General features: G+C 48.2%; 1 protein-coding gene across 1 annotated transcript in view; it reads right to left on the bottom strand.

Annotated features, from left to right (window-relative positions):
* MYRF (myelin regulatory factor) overlaps nucleotides 1-12,307 on the bottom strand; it is a 63,807-nt gene that overhangs the window by 43,985 nt on the left and 7,515 nt on the right. The gene's annotated exons all lie outside the window — the stretch shown is intronic.

Raw genomic sequence — 12,307 nt, 5'->3', positions numbered from 1 at the left:
AGGAAGCCGGATGAGCAGAAAGCCCCACGCCCACAGTTAGCAAGGGTCCCAAAGGGCTCACATCTGATCTAGTCAATGCGTAATAGGAGGCTGACACCACATTACAGCTAAGGTTCAAACAACACAATCAGGATGTTCAGAGTTCAAGCTCCCAGTATCTCCCAGCACACGTCACTAACGCCTTGGTACGTAGGTGCAATGGGGCAGAGTTAGTATTTAGCTGGACTGCTGTAGCATCAGGAATCGGGGCTCCTGTGATGATTTAGCTTATGTCTGTCTGTCTCTATAGCACGCTACAAATGCCACTTCCTTTGTGAGAAGAACCCATCCATCCCTGATGTCTTTGTGCCTCTATCTTGGCCTGGAATTGCAAACTACAGGGCAAACAAGGCAGAGAGATCAGGAGCTGTTAATCCGGAGGATCACCTATTGAAATGCAAGCACCTCGGCCAATGAGCCCACAGATATCCCGTCCTTCCAGGTGAGCTAGTAACCAAGCAATGGCTCACCTGACAAGGGACTTGACTGGTCACCTGTCCAAGGGGACTGCAGCTTTACAAAAGGGCAGCTCCCTCACAGACCACCATATTTAGAGAGGGAGACGCACTAGAACCTGACGGCTGAGCGGGAGGAGAGGGACACAGGAAGGACCAGGGACCCTGGAAAAGTCTGTCCCAGACCCATAGGGTTCTCTGAGTGGCAAGGAGGGATCTGCATGCAGGCTTTATTTTTCTAGAGATCTGTATCTATCTTGTCTATGCAAACAGAATGTGCGCTTAGAAACTCCTTTGCAGAGTCTGCGTGTTACCTGTTTACACTGCCACGGAGCCCTCAAAGAAATCAGAGGGTCCACTGCTTCGGCAGAACTTGGGGAGCATGCAGCAGCTACTGGGGAGGCTTGGATAAGGCAGCACTAGTTCCAGGGCCTATGCAATCAGACCGCGTGGCCCCCACTGCCAAGAGGGGTGTTAGACAAGGGGTCTGCCCCTGCAGCATGTGCCTAGAAGCCCAGAACCTGAGAGACAGTCTGGCTGAACTCTGCCCAGGCCCAGCAAGCTAAGAGCAGCCTGGGGAGCATTCAGATGGGAGAGCTCATGAGGGCTGTAACAGCCCCATCATACTAGGTGGCGCTGTGCACATCCAGAACCAACGAACAGCCCCTCCCCAAAGAGCTGACAATATAAAACAAGAGACAAGCAGCAGGAGGGCGCGTCAGGTAACAGCAAGACGCTTAGGGACAGCCGGATAAGCAGCGGTCACAGTACTCCTGCTGCCTAGCCGCAGCCGACGATTTTGTGAGCACACTCAGAAGCTGCACAGGAAATAAGACGGGGAAAGCTCACTTGCTGTGCCCCCAGCACCACCCTGCAAGCCCAGACTAGTCCCCTTGTTGCACCAGCCCTGCCCAGCTCCTGCCTATCGTAGATACTTCTCTGGCCCCCAACACTGCATGATCTGAGCACCTCACAATCTTCCAGGTATTTAGCATCAACCCGCCCCCGAGAGGCAGGGAAATGCTGTTATCTCCATGTTACAGCTAGGGCCAATCGGGAGGGAGGGCCAGAAGGGCCATTTGGCCTGGGCCTGAAGCTCAAAGGGGCCCTCAAATTGAGACACTTGTTAATTTTTTGGTATTTGATAAGTTTTGCAACTTGTTTTTATGCACATAATTTTTTTGCTAACTGACAGATTTTGTCATATTAAAGAGTTAAAAATGTTCATAAATATTAATAAAAATATATCAGTTCTGATGGCACAAGATTAGACCAGGTGTCGTCATTTTTTCTTTTTATTATGGCTAGGGGCCTTGTAGCGAGGTGACGACTCGCTGGTGTGGCACCTCCTGCTGGTCGTCTGGGAATTAGCTCTTTTCCAGTGTACGGAGCGCCCTCTGCTGGCCGATGGCTCACCTGCCTCAGATCCCTGTGTCCCTCCCGGACCCCGGTGCTACTTTATCTCAGGGTTCTGCCCCAGCAGTACCCCCCCACTCTGGGTCTCCCGTCCCAGGGGAACTCCCAACCCTCTAAACCCACCTTGCCTCAGTGGCTACTGCCCGTCCTCATCTAGCCCCCTCTCACTGGGGCAGACTGCAGTCTGTAAAGGCCACTCATCACTGGCAAGGGTTTACGACCTACTGCCTTTGCCTCTCCCCAGGCTGCCCCTCTGCTGCCCCAGTACCTTTTCATAGGCCTTCATCAAGGCCTGCAGCCTGGGGGTTTACCAGGCTGGAGCTCCCCAGTTCCCTTTGCCCTTCCCCAGCACTGCTCCGCTTCAGGTACCTTGCTCCCAGGCAGCTAGCCCTTCCCCCTCCAGGGCTGGAGTGAGACTCCTACAACTCCTGGCCCCCAGCCCTCTTATCAAGCCCAGCTGGGCCCTAATTGAGCTGGCTACACCTGTGGTTGCTTCCCCAATCAGCATAGCTTGGCTGCTTTTAACCCCTGTCTATTAGAGTGGGGCAGCTGCCCCACTACAGGCCTCAAAAGCTGGAAGTGGCCTGGGCCTCCCTGGACCTCTGAGAGGGCCTGGTTACAGCTGGGGAACTCAGGCGTGGAGAGGCGAAGGGGCTTGCTTACAGCCTCACAGGGAATCTGGGGCAGAGCAGGGAACTGAACCTGGGTCTCTCCAGTCCAAGGCTAGTAACATAATCACTGGACAATCCTTCCTCAGTTCCTGTATCAGCAAGCCCAGCAACTCCCTGCTCCCTCACTCCCAGCTTATCCTGCTCACTGCCCCTTTATCCTGGAGCCATGAGCCATCCTGTAACCACAGTTCCAACCTCTCCCTCTCCGTGCCACACCCATGCCCTCCAGTCACTGCCCCCCCCCCACCTCTACAGCCTCCTCTCCTAGCCACGCAGCCCTCCCAGCCTGGGCTTTCGACTGCACGCTGGCTGCACTTTGTGGCTGCACTCTCATTCTCACTGAAGTCAACGCTTGCCATGGGAGTGACCCTCTCTGAGCCATTGGGGAGGGAAGCCACAGGTGGGGGCTGACTGGAGAAAGACATAAAGACACAGACTGGCCCAACCTGCCTTTTGAGGGTTGGAAATCTCACCCTCAGTGGTACAATAACGAGATATTTTTGTGTGTGTGCATTTAATTCACTAATATACATTTTTAAACACAGAGAGGACTTTGTTCCTCACATTTAAATAAACAAGGGAGATTCAAATACACACTCCTACTCCCCACTTCTGTATGTGGGATCAGACATTGAAATGAAGCCACTATCTGGATTTATTTGACTGTGTTGCCATCAAAATAAATGTTTAACGAGAGGCATCTGGGGGTGTATGCAAACTAACTGTCCCCACCACAGGCCCTGATCCAGAAACAAATTCCTCACAAGGAAAACCCTGTGTCCACATGGAGCTCCTGGCAAGATCCAGGCCTTACACGTTAACCTGCAAACACTCACTACCCAATACACCACATACTGATGCAAGCAGTCTCACTGAAGTCAATTCATTGGAATTAATTTGCAAACTGGATACAATTAACTTAGGCTTGAATAGAGACTGGGAGTGGATCGGTCATTACACAAAGTAAAACTATTTCCCTATGTTTATTCCCCCCCTGTTCCTCAGACGTTCTTGTCAACTGCTGGAAATTGCCCATCTTGATAATCACTATAAAAGGTTCCCCCTCACACCCTCACTCTCCTGCTGGTAATAGCTCACCTTAAGTGATCACTCTGGTTACAGTGTGTATGGTAACACCCATTGTTTCATGTTCTCTATGTATATAAATCTCCCCACTGTATTTTCCACTGAATGCATCCGATGAAGTGAGCTGTAGCTCACGAAAGCTTTTGCTCAAATAAATTTGTTAGTCTCTAAGGTGCCACATGTACTCCTTTTCTTTTTACTGAAGTCAATGGGACTACGCACAGTATTATTTGCAGCAGCAGGCCCTTACCCTGTTAGAAAGAATGGCGTCCCTAGGCTTCAAACATTCAGCTGGACTGATCCTAAGTCAAATGTCTCCCAGTGCAATACATTAAGAAATAAGGCCCAAGGAAAGGTGGAAGTTTCTAACATGAACTGCTGAAACCCATTTGTTTTCACACATGAATCTCTGGAGACCCCAACTCCACCCTGCAAAAATAAAATTCACGTGGGAGCTGAGAAAAGGCATGAGAAATTTTAGCCCCAAGGGTCGTTTTTTGGGGCCAGAAAATAGTAAACGTCTGGAAGAAAGGTCTAGGAATTAAATAAATCGTAATTGAATTTGGGCCCCAGATACAACGTTTTGGTTGGGTTCATCTCTATCCTTACCCTGAATTACTATATCTTGGATATGATATTAGGTAACAATATTTGAATATTAAGGAGCCGCACTACACACTCCAGCTTGAAGTTGAAGCAGTGTTGCCAACTCTATGAAACTGCAAGTCAAGTTATATTTGATGATCATCTTAAAGCCCCAGATCCTGGAGTCCTGTGAAGATGTGAGTTGCATTGTAAACAAAAGGTAAGTTTCTAGTTCTTGTGGTTACAGAGAAAAGTTTGAAAATATGAACTCCAAAGGCTCAAACACCAGAAGGGTAAATACAAAGAACACAATATTTACTTATTTTTAAAATCTCATTATTTTAAGGCAATCTCAGGATTTTTTGGGAGGGTGGGGGGAGGAAATCACTCAAGCTGTTTGAAAACTTGGGGTTGGCACCATAGAAACCAGCTACCCATTACTGTCAACACCTCCCCTTCTGCCCCTGCCCAAAAACCAACTCATCCATCTGAAGTTTCACATGCCTCATCTCAGCGCAGGGTAGAGGGTTTTATGGAACGTCTGGGGCAAGTCACACTGGGCAGTACAGTGCTAGGTGCCTATGTGCACACAATGGGAGGTGCACATGAAGACACTGGCATGACCCCTGTCCTCTGGCACAAGCAGAAGCCGCTTGTGAACTTACGGAGCTGAGCGCAAAGCGTTATTACTCCCCTCCTTCCAAACACTCTAACCAAGCGGCTGTTAGACCCTGGCTCAAGAAACCAGCTGCCTACATGGACGATCTTGCCAGCTACAACCCTATCTCAAGTCTGCCTTTGTGGGGGAGGTTATCGAGGTGGTGGTGCAAGGAAAATCTGGAAACAGAGCTCCCTGCTAATCAAGGGAATCTCCCCCACCCCATCATACATCCCTCCTGAGCACAGACATGCAAGGATGCTAGAGACACAGTGTTAGTTATGTGAATGACAGGCATCACTTTATAATCACACCTGAATACAGTGGTGCCTCTGCATTCCCTGGACTTGGCCGTGACAGGGGCTTGAAGGAAGGTGACCCCTAGGCAGCACAAACTGTATAAAATGGAGACATTGCTCACTGGCTGGGGGAAATGACCAAATAATATGGTTAGGAACTGTCCCCATTAGCGAGGGGGCACATCTACCTTTTGTCACAGAAGTTTGCAGTTGAAAGGTATTACTGGCCTCTTGGTTGTTCCTGGATTCCCAGGTTCGTCTGTGGCAGGAAAACTGCAGCCATTTCTTAGAAGGGACCTTGCTACACTCCTCAGCGCCCTGTTCACTTCCAGAACAGATTGCTGCCATGCGCTCTGCATGGGGCTACAACCGAAGACCACCTGAGAGCTATCTTCACCATCCTCTTTGCAACACAAAGCAACCAATTTAAATAAATGATTGAAACTCTTGCCCCGGGATACTCCTCCTCCAGGCAGATTTAAACTCCTCCATTACGAGATGTTGCAAGTGAAGAAACAGAGCAAGAACTAAAAGAATCAACACTGACATTAATGCAATGTGGTCAAACACGAGAAATGGCCTGTTAATGGCTAGAAGTATATATAGAGGCAAACCTGCGTTTTGGCTTAATTCTCTTGCTTCTATATCTGAGAAGAGAACAAAAGAATATGGTATCCAAGTTGGTGAGGATGCTGTGCAGGGACAGAGAACAAAGTATGACCAGGAACACTTTACCATGTGCTCAGACAATGAACATAAAATGATGATGATGCTAGAACTGGTAGGATGCAGACATGGGGCGTTCAATTAAACCTCTTTGGGGAATAAGTAACACCAAACGCACAGGATGGAAGTTCACACGTTGTCCTGCAACTGCCACCATCCTCATAGCTGGTTGACTGGAAACGTGGGACTGATGTCTCAGCTTCCCTAGGATTCTTGGCAGAAGGCTCAGAACCCCGCAGGCCAGACCGTCAGCTGGTGGAAATCTGTGCAGCTCCTCTGACTTCTGTGGTGCTCCACCAATTTATGCCATCTGAGGATCTGTCCCTATGTTACATTTGCATCCAACTATAACCATTATAGTTTGGACACTGAGCAAGAGCAGGACTTCTCATGCTGTTTGCACAGGGATTCTACAGAGAGGCACTAGGCTCGCAAAAGCAACGGAATAAGGTTTAAGCGGAATTTGATAGAAAACAGGCAGACGAGGCTACTGCTGGAGTTCAGGAAAATCTAGCTTGACCTAAATAACGAAGAACTGAAACCACACTAGGACAAAACTGAAAAGCGAGTCCGAGAAGCTATGGAACATTTTGGATACTTAGCCAAAGTGACTGGTCCCAGATACATAGGTTCATCAGGCAAGCCCAGAACAGGAAAAGGAGGCTTGAAGCGTAGAGGTATGGGAGGCAGTGGGGCCTAGCAGATAGAGCACTAGACTGAGAATCAGGAGACCTGCATTCTATTCCCAACTCAGCCATCATATAATCATAGAATATCAGGGTTGGGGACCTCAGGGAGGTCACCTAGTCCAATCCCCTGCTCAAAGCAGGACCAATCCCCAACTAAATCATCCCAGCCAGGGCTTTGTCCAGCCTGACCTTAAAAACTTCTAAGGAAGGAGATTCCACCACCTCCCTAGGTAACACATTCCAGTGTTTCACCACCCTCCGAGTTGAAAAAGTTTTTCCTAATATCCAACCTAAACCTCCCCCACTGCAGCTTCTCGTCCACTGTAACCCCTAGGTCCTTTTCTGCAGAACTGCTGCCTAGCCATTCGGTCCCTAGTCTGTAGCTGTGCATTGGATTCTTCCGTCCTAAGTGCAGGACTCTGCACTTGTCCTTGTTGAATCTCATCAGATTTCTTTTGGCCCAATCCTCCAATTTGTCTAGGTCCCTCTGGATCCTATCCCTACCCTCCAGCGTATCTCCCACTCCTCCCAGTTTAGTGTCGTCTGCAAACTTGCTGAGGGTGCAATCCACACCATCCTCCAGATCATTAATGAAGATATTGAACAAAACTGGCCCCAGGACCAACCCTTGGGGTACTCCACTTGATACCAGCTGTCAACTAGACATGGAGCCATTGATCACTACCCGTTGAGCCCGACAATCTAGCCAGCTTTCATCCACCTTATAGTCCATTCATCCAGCCCATACTTCTTTAACTTACTGGCAAGAATACTGTGGGAGACGGTGTCAAAAGCTTTGCTAAAGTCAAGGAACAACACGTCCACTGCTTCATCCATAGAGCCAGTTATCTCGTCATAGAAGGCAATTAGATTAGTCAAGCATGACTTGCCCTTGGTGAATCCATGCTGACTGTTCCTGATCACTTTCCTCTCCTCTAAGTGCCTGTTGAGTAACCTTGGGCAACTCACTTCGGCTCTGTGCCTCAGTTTCCCCATTTGTAAAATGGGGATAACGACGCTGACCTCCTTTGTAAACCACTGTGAGATCTACCCACAAAACGGGCTAGATAAGAGCTAGGTATTATTGCTTAGTATTAGGTAATGGAACATCATATTGAGTCCCTTCCTTTCCCTTTTAATATTTACAACTGAAGAGCCACATTACTCCCCTGAATCTATGTTTGTGAAGGAGGTTGCACTGCAGTTCATTGCGTCAACATGGTGGGAACATGTCCATGCAAAATAATGGAAGACAGAACCCACTGAATTCAGATTATTATCCATTTTGAAAAGACCTGCAAACTCCAATCCAGCACAGCACCGACAAAACATACGTTTAGTATATTCAGATTGGTTTGGTCAAGACTTCATAATAAACTGGGTGCTGAGAAAGCAAGTACATTGGTAAAAGGGTATCATGAGCTAAAGGCAGTTGGAACAGAGTAGCAGGCCTATCCAGCTGGCAGATGGGAGGTTGGATGCTGTATTCTACTTACAGAACTGCAGGTTTCCAATCTGGGCATAACCTGCCTTTACGTGTTGAGTCTTAAACATGCTTATGAAACAAATCACACAGTATGTGTCTGGTGCCTAACTTCTTCATAATACCTCCATGGGTTTTCCTGGGGTTTTCCAGGAGGTGAGTTGGGATTGATTTTTCTTTCATACGGGGGAAAAAAAAAACCCACAAAACCCCACACACCAGGGTTTTCCAGGTTGGAGGAAATCACCACAAACCCTGCTTGCGGGCCCTGACCTCCCAGCTCATTACACCACTAGCAGGGCTGAATTCAGCTGAGGCCCTCGATTTCCATGTCTGAGAGAAGCTTGTCGCCCTCTCAACTCAAACTCACTTTTTCCCAGTAAGCCAACAAAACCAGAGTCCATTGACCCAGATGCAAGGCAAATCTTGTTTGTTTACACAGGCTTTTGCCGAACTGTGTTTGGGGAATGTGGGGTGCATTAGCCTGTGATTTCAGATCTCTTGGGGGGGTCTCATAGCATCACAGAATATCAGGGTTGGACAGGACCTCAGGAGATCACCTAGTCCAACCCCCTGCTCAAAGCAGGACCAATCCCTAATTTTTGCCCCAGATCCCTGAATGGCCCCAAGGATTGAACTCACAACCCTGGATTTAGCAGGCCAATGCTCAAACCACTGAGCTATCCCTCCCCCCTGGAGGGATATGCTCTCCCTGCACAAGGGAATGACTGGATCCCAGCACCCCACATTGGGACATGGAGAAGGGTACAGTTTGCAGGTGTTTCAAATGCAGAGAGAAGTTCCCTCCCCCGCCCCTGCGGAGAAAAGAGGAGGAGGATATGGGGCAGCAGGGACACAGCATTCCTGGATGACCAGAAGCCGCTGGGCGGCCCACCCGCCCGCACAGGGAACCTGCACAAGGCCAGCCTAAGGATTCACTCACACTGGGTTTCGGGCCAGCCAGATTAGGGGATTCTTCCATGACACCAGCAGAGGAAGCAAAGCGTCAGCAGATGGCGTGGGAACAGCGGAAGGCACTAGATGTGAGTGAGGCAGACGGGTACCACCCTGGTGGGGCTCGCTCAGTGAGAACAGGCAAGGAGAGGAGGGCTCTAGCTGTGACCCGGAAGAAGTTGCTGGCAGACCCAGGATCTGCAGTAAACTGTCTGTGCTAGAGGTCAGGGTAAGATTTGCAAGCTCATTTGATATACACCCCCACCCTGCAGCACTGCCCCTCCACATCTCCATGCTACCACCGTGCACCCGAGAAGGGAATGGAGATCGCTCACAGGAGCTAGACAGGCCGCTTCTGGCTAGGGGCCAGATGAGGTCCAACCACCTCTCAACCCCTAACAATAAGGGGGAATGAGGCCTGAGCACCAGCCGGCTCCCTGGTGGCAGAATGGAGCGAAGTCCAGGCAACTTGCAATAGGGAGAGACCAGGCCTGGGAACTGGTCAGGCCTTTTGCATGGCATTGCCTGACAAGTCCAAAACTTTCTTAATAGGAATCATGGGGGGCTGGCAAAATTAACTGAGCTGCCCAGCACCCTTCCATGGAGAGAGAGCCTAGGGCGAGGGGAGGCTTGTGTGTAATTGAACTGGACTCTTTTCCTTTAGATGGGTTTTCATAACAACGCGAGATTTTCTCCGCATGTATTATCAGTATGTTCCACTGAGGCTGCGCACCAGGGGTCTCTGCAGCCGCACTGGAGGGCTTGTGTTGTTATAAACCAAGATGCTATTGTGTTGTTACAAACCCAGAGGGGTGCCTGCACGTGGCCCATTTCCTTGTCACTGCCCCGGAGGGGAGAAAGAAAAAGAGGACGATTAAAAATACCCTTTTGTCACAAACTTTCCCATATTTTGGTCACTTCCTAAAAATCGAGCTCCAATGGGGGATCAGGCTCCTGCTTGCCCATGTCCCAAAGCCACAGGGCTAGGATGCATGGAAAGGGACAGTAGGCAGGAGTGAAGAGACAAGGGGACACTGAACTCACTTCCATGTGATGGGTGAGGTGACTGGTTACATCCCATTACGCAGTATATCTGTGCTGTTTACTGCCTCTACTGTGGTGCAGGGCTTTACACTGATTAGCTCTGAATTTCCCCTGGCTGTCCTGACACCCACCCACACCTGGCTCCAATCCTGCCAGGTCACTCTGCAGCTTGCTCCTCTCCCCCTCCAGTTTTGATGCCCATTGTTACTGAATTTACACCAGTGAAACCCCTGACAAAGAACAGCATGACCCAGCTGTGCAGGGAGGGGCTAGGTGTTTTTCAGTCCAGTTAACTGACAAAGCCTCTGGAAACCCCAGAAGAGTTCTTGTCTGGATCAGCACTTGGAGACAGTCAGATGTTTCCCGATTGTGAGAGAAGCTCCATAACCCCCCTGGAAGTGCTCTAGGAGCACAGCTTGAGAGCTATTGAGATAGCCCACTGGAACTACTTCGGCCTTTGTGGTGTGGTCAAGTCAGAAGGTCTGACGCTGGCAGTATGGGCACTAACGGGGGTAAATCATGCCACTGACAAAGCAGCGGAGGGGGAATATGGAGCCAGTTACGGTGTGTGCACTATTCCAGTCATATCCCAGGAGAGCAGAACCTCTGGGCTCCATTGTGAAGCTGTTAGTCCTGGAACCCACAAGAATTCTTGATTTAATCCTAAGTGGAGCACAGGATCTGGTCCAAAAGGTGAATAGAGCTGAACTGCTTGGTAATAGTGACAGTAGTGAATTAAATTTAACATCCTTGTAGGGAGGAAAACATTAAAAAGCTCCCCCCCACAGTGACACTTAACTTTAAAAAGGGGAACTATACAAGACTGGTGACACTAGTTAGATGGCAATTAAAAAGAGCGGTCACAAGGGTAGAATGCCTGCAAGCAGCATGTAGGCTACTTAAAAATACCATAACAGAGGCTCAGATTAAAAGTCTACCCCCAGATTTAAAAACAGGACAGGAGGAGGATCAAATGGATCCCATCATGGCTGAACAGAAGAGTAATGGAGGCAGTTACAGATGAAAAGGTTATTTTAAAATTTGCAAGTCAAATCCTAGGGAGGAACACAAATGCTAGCAAGTAAAATGTAAAAGTAGAATACAGCAGGGCCCAGAAAGGATTTGAGAAGCAACTTGCTAAAGATGCAAAACCTAACAATAACATTTTTGTTAAATACACCAGAAGCAGGAAGCCTGCCAGTGGAGCCACTAGATGGCAAAGGTGTTAAAGGAGCACTCTGGGAAGATAAATGAATTCTTTGCACCAGTCTTCACTGGAGAGGATAATAGCTGTGATGTGGGTAACAAATCTGAAGTGCTGCCCCAAATTGATACGTCAGTAGAAGAGATTTTAGAACAAACTGATAAATTAAACAGTAATTCATTGATAAAGTCACCTCAGAATTCTGAAGGGTCTCAAATGTGAAATTGCAGAACTGTTGTATATAACCTACATACGACACTGAAATCAGCCTCTATATACCAGATACCTAGAAAGTAGCTAATGTAATGCCAATTTTTAAAAAAGGCTCCAGAGGGGATCCTGGCAATTACAGGCTGGTGAGTCTAACTTCAGTACTACGTAAACTGGTTGAAACTATAGTAAAGAACAGAATTATCAAACACACAGGTGAATACAACATGGTGGGGAAAAGTTAACACAAATTTTGTAAAGGTAAATCAAGCCTCACCTATCTATTAGAATTCTTTGAGTGTGTAAACAAACACATGGACACGGGTGATCCAGTGGATATAGTGTACTTGGATTTTCAGAAAAAGTTTTGACAAGGTTCCTTACCAAAGGCTCTTAAGGAAACTAAGCAGCCAGGGGATAAGAGGGAAGGTCCTCTCATGGATCAGTAACTGGTTGAAAAATAGGAAACAAAGGATAGGAATAGTCAATTTTCACAATGAAGAGAGGTGAACAACAGGGTCTCCCAAGGATCTGTACTGAGGACCAAGCTGTTAAACACACTCATTAAGATCTGGAAAGGGATTTGAACGGTGAAGTGGCAAAGTATGTAGACAGCACAAAATTATTCAAGATAGTTCAGTCCAAAGCTGACTAAAAAGAGTTACAAAGGGCTCTCACAAAACTGGGTGACTGGGCAATAAAATGGCAGATGAAATTCAGTGTTGATAAGTGCAAAATAATGCACGCTGGAAAAACATAATCCCAACTATACATATACAATGATGGCT

Source organism: Caretta caretta, chromosome 6 (assembly GCF_965140235.1).
Source record: "Caretta caretta isolate rCarCar2 chromosome 6, rCarCar1.hap1, whole genome shotgun sequence".
NCBI lineage: Eukaryota > Metazoa > Chordata > Testudines > Cheloniidae > Caretta > Caretta caretta.
Note: the sequence above shows the minus strand (reverse complement) of the source record. Positions and strands in the feature narration are given on the sequence as shown.